This window comes from Benincasa hispida, chromosome 1 (genome assembly GCF_027475165.1).
Source record: "Benincasa hispida cultivar pf3 chromosome 1, pf3_genome.v1.1, whole genome shotgun sequence".
NCBI classification, from domain to species: Eukaryota; Viridiplantae; Streptophyta; class Magnoliopsida; order Cucurbitales; family Cucurbitaceae; genus Benincasa; species Benincasa hispida.
The window spans coordinates 8,645,140-8,649,866 of record NC_143478.1 but is presented as its reverse complement, the minus strand read 5'-3'; positions in this window follow the sequence as shown (position 1 = coordinate 8,649,866).

Sequence of the window (4,727 nt, the reverse complement as noted above, 5' to 3'; positions counted from 1 at the left end):
CACCCCTCAGCTCAATACAGTTAGTTGGGAGAACGCAAAGCGTATCTTAGTGGTTCAAAATGCATCCATTATAGCCTTGCATACTAGTTGATTATAAGATATTATTTTTATTTATTATTTTTTTCTCTTTTTTTCATCAACGTAAATGCTATGACTTGTGGCAATAAATTTTTCTTTATTACTCAATCATTCACCATTTAAAGCTCAAAGCATTAATTACAGAAAAGATTAAAGAATTAAAGATTATACAGAAATAAATTCCATGGAAATAAATGAAGAATTAAATTCATAAAGTCAAGAATGAATTAAATAAGCAAGTGAAGACAAAATTCAAGAATTCAAAGAGACGGGAATTTAAGAAAGCATTAAACATAGTGGTGAGATATGAACCGACAGATGCGTTTCTTGAATGAGTGCAACCCACATCTCTGCAGGCGGTCCTACTTGTCTGCCCAATGTCCTAGGGACATTGCTCATTTCCTGTAGATCCTGGGGCTTCTGAATTGCTGGGACATGTTCTTGGTGCTCTGCTTCTCAGCTCGGAAGCCAGTTGGCCCACTTGGTTCTCCAAATTTCTAATTGAAGACGCTTGCGCTTGCATTACTGCGTCGTTTTTTCCATATATGGCTTCAGCAGGGTCTCCAAAGAGCTTTCAGAAGTGTTAGAAGATGAGGGTTGTTGGTGATGCAACTATCTCGGCTGCCCTTGATTTGAATTTTGGTGAAAAGGGGGATTCCCTCGTCCACCACCTTGATGGTTAATTGGCCACCCTTGGTTGGGATTACCTCCCCAACCGAAGTTGGGATGGCTCATCCAGCCAGGATTATAGGTGTTGCTGAAGGGGTTGTTTTGGATGGCGCATACTTGCTAAATGTTCGACTGGCACACTTCAGCTCCATGAGCACCTCTACAATTGACGCAACTTAATGCGACCATTTGAGCCGACGCAGCAGGTTGCGCTGATTGTTGAGAGATGACTCCTTGATTGATTGCCATCGATTGGAGGATGGAGGTCACCGAGGCCATCTATGCAGCCAACGTGGTCATTGTCTCTGTAGAGACAATGGCAGTTTCATTCTTTCTTCTTTCGGTACCTCGGCCTCCATAGCCATCATCAATCCAGTCATCCATGTTCGGCGATATGCGATCAAGGATAAACATAGCCTCTATGTATGTTTTATCCATAAAACCTCCTACCGCGGAGGCGTCAGCAACACCTTGCATTGATCTATTCAGGCCATTATAAAAAGTTTCCATCAAGACGCAATCGGGGATCCCGATATGCAGCCAGTTTTTCACCAATCTTCTAAATCGCACCCAGGCGGTGCTCAGGGTCTCATTCTTCATCTGCTTGAAGTTCAAAACGTCCTTTCGTCTCCTTGCGTTGATGGCCAGTGGGAAGAACTTCTTCATGAATTGCTCCACCAGTTGATCCCATGATGTGATTTCATTTGGCTCCAGTGAGTAAGCCCACCTCTTAGCCTTGTCTCTCAAGGTGTAAGGGAACAAATATAGTCTTATACTCTTCGGGGTTATACCAGGTAGAGAGAAGTTGCCGCACATTTCGACAAAGCTGGTCAGGTGGGTATGCGGGTCTTCACCTTGTAGACCCCCAAATTTCCCTGCATTCTGGATCATTTGTAGCATCACTAGCTTTATTTTGAACCTTGCGTTCTCCTAAACAATAGGCCTCGAAATCCCAGGTGAAAAATCATATAGGTTGGGTGCTGTATAATTCCTCATGGGGATGTTGCGATCAGCTGCTAGGAAGACAGGATCCTGCGCTGGCCTAGCAGCCTCTTAATTTACTACGAGAACCGCATTGTCGTTATTATCTGCCATACTCGCTGATTTCTTTCGCCTTATCTGATTCTGACATGCCCGTGCGCGAAAAGTACGCTCGATCTTAGGGTCAGCTTCGAATTCTGATTCAGCACCAGTACTCATAAACCGTCAAACTGCTCTCCGCGTTGAACAACCAGTACAATGAGATCTATCCTGCAAATACCACAAACACACTCAAACAATAAACTGTTAACCAATCCCCGGCAACGATGCTATAAACTTGTTGAACAACCAGTACATCGCAAGTTTCCTAACTGCGCTAAAGGTATAAGTACGGTTCCACTTTTCCCTTGACGTACACCTCTCGGTGATCGGTCGCGCTCCCACATCTCTGTGGTGAAACAGAGAGAAACGTAATGAACGCAAGGTTGGCTCCATCTCTGGAGGCACTTCTTGCTTTAGTTAACGCATTCTTCTAACCTTCTCTTGACAGATCATAATGGCATCTTCATTTCTGCTCTCACAGGTGAAGATGTCGTCTAGCATGCTTTAGTTAAACGTTCTTATTTCTTTAGCACAGAGTAAGTTACTTGTTTAATTCATATTAATTACCAAGGGATTAAGAAGACTTTATGAAGAAAGATATAAACGGAGGAACGGAAATAGACAGAGAAGTGGTAAGGAAAACGATCGAGACATTCAATATATCTATTTAGCATTTGATACATGGTGTGTGAATGAAGAGATAAAGAAGGTGAAATACACTTGATGAAAATAGAGTTAGAAACAAATAAAAATAAACGCCAACGTCTTAGCGCCGATCTGGATGGAGATTTGCTTGTCGGTATGGATGGATCGTGCGGAGGGATGAGCTTCTCTCTTAGGCTTGCTCAACCGGTAGCAATGATCTGAGTATAGAGCTTCGCGGCGGAGATCTGGCAGAATAGCACTGAGACTCACCTTTCGGCCTTGTCTCTTTTCTTCCCAAATTCCTTCCGTTCAATACTCAGCTCAGCCTTTCTCTCAGTAATTTAGCAGCACTTAGCCTTCGTATGAATTATACCCATATCAAGTCTATCTTCTTTTTGTGAATTCTATGGGGTATTTATAGGTGAAGATCTTTGACTCTGGCCTTGTGGTTCCCACTTGTTGTTATGGAAATTCCGAAGATGGAGGGATATTATTCCTTCTGTTATGTAATCAGACCGTCAAATCTGCACAACTGTTAGGCGTACACGTGGCACAATCCTCCGCATTTGCATTGCTTAGCTGCATCTTTCGATCGAGTGTTCGCATGCGGTGTTGTTTTTATTACCGCATGCGATTGAAAGTCATATCTGGATCGACTGTCGCATTGTGCCGTCATTGCATTAATCGTCTTCATTGTTGGTTGACGGGCGCAATGTGACATAAATGCATTGGTCAGTTTGTCTTGAACCTTAATCGTAAGCGGTGACTTGGTTTCCTGCAAAACATAGTAGAAATCTCATTTTCTTCCATCTTAATGATGTTAGTGGGTGTAATTGCGATAATTCAGAATTATTGTATTTCTAAGCTAATTTTCATACAATTGGCGCATATTTATTCTCTTTTGGCTGCAATATCTAGATAAGGCAATATAAATAACTTGTATTTCTACAAGTTATCAGCTAGGAATCGCTCAGGTTGCACCATGTAAATAGTCTCCTCAAGATTGCTATTCAGAAAGGTCGTCTTGACGTCCATTTGCCATATCTCATAATTATAATAAGCTGTAATGGACAGGAGGATGCGGATCGACTTTAACATAGCAATAGGCAAGAAAGTCTCTTCATAGTCGACTCCCTCTACCTGGGTATAACTCTTTGCCACAAGTCGAGCCTTGAAGGTTTGTACCTTTCCATCAGCACCCCGTTTGCGCTTCTAAATCCATTTACAACCTATAGGTCTTACCCCATCAGGTTGATCTATAAGATCCATACTTGAAGTACATCGACTCCATCTCGAGATCCATGGCCTTGACCCATTCATCCTGGTCGACATCCTCCATTGCCTTCTAATAAGACAACGGATCCTCAACGTCGCCATCTGCTACCATAACTAGGATTTCCGTGAAACCCAGATAGCGAATGGGCGGGTTCGCAACCTTCCATTGCATCTAGGTTCCCTCAACTCTTGAGGTGGTCTCTTGCTGATGAAGCAGGCTCTTCAACAACTCTTGTTAAAGTTTCAGTAGTTTCATTGAAAAGTTCACGCAACATGACTTTACTTCATAAACTGTGCTCCCTAATATGATCCTCCTCTAGGAAAGTAGCGTTCGTGGAAACAAACACCCTATTTTCCAACGAATCATAAAAATAACCTCCTCATGTACCTTTGGAGTAGCCTACAAAGAGGCATAACCTTGACCGTAGCTCCAACTTCTTGGGATTTGCCTCAAGCACATGTGCAGGGCAACCCCAAATGCAGAAGTGACGTAAACTAGTTTTACGCCTGTTCCACAATTCCAGAGGTGTTCTTGCAACACTCTTGGAAGGAACACAGTTGAGTATGTAAATCGCAGTCTCCTCTGCGAAACCCCAAAACGTGTCTCGTAAGGAAGCATAACTCATCATCGAGCGAACCATGTCCAACAAGGTTCTATTTCTCCTCTCTGCGACATCATTTTGCTGAGGTGTACCAGGTGCTAAGAGTTGGGAAACGATTCCATGTTCTATCAAATAGTCCTAGAATGTCAAGTCCCAAAACTCTCCACCTCGTTCCGATCGAAGTGTTTTAGTCCATCTATCCAATGCGTTTTCAACTTCAGCCTTGAATTCTTTGAACTTTTCAAAGGATTTAAACTTCCATGCATAAGATAAACATACCCATACCTAGAGTAATCATCAGTAAAATTGATAAAATACTCATAGCCACCTCAGGCTCACATATTCATAGGACCACAAAGGTCAGAATGAATTAAC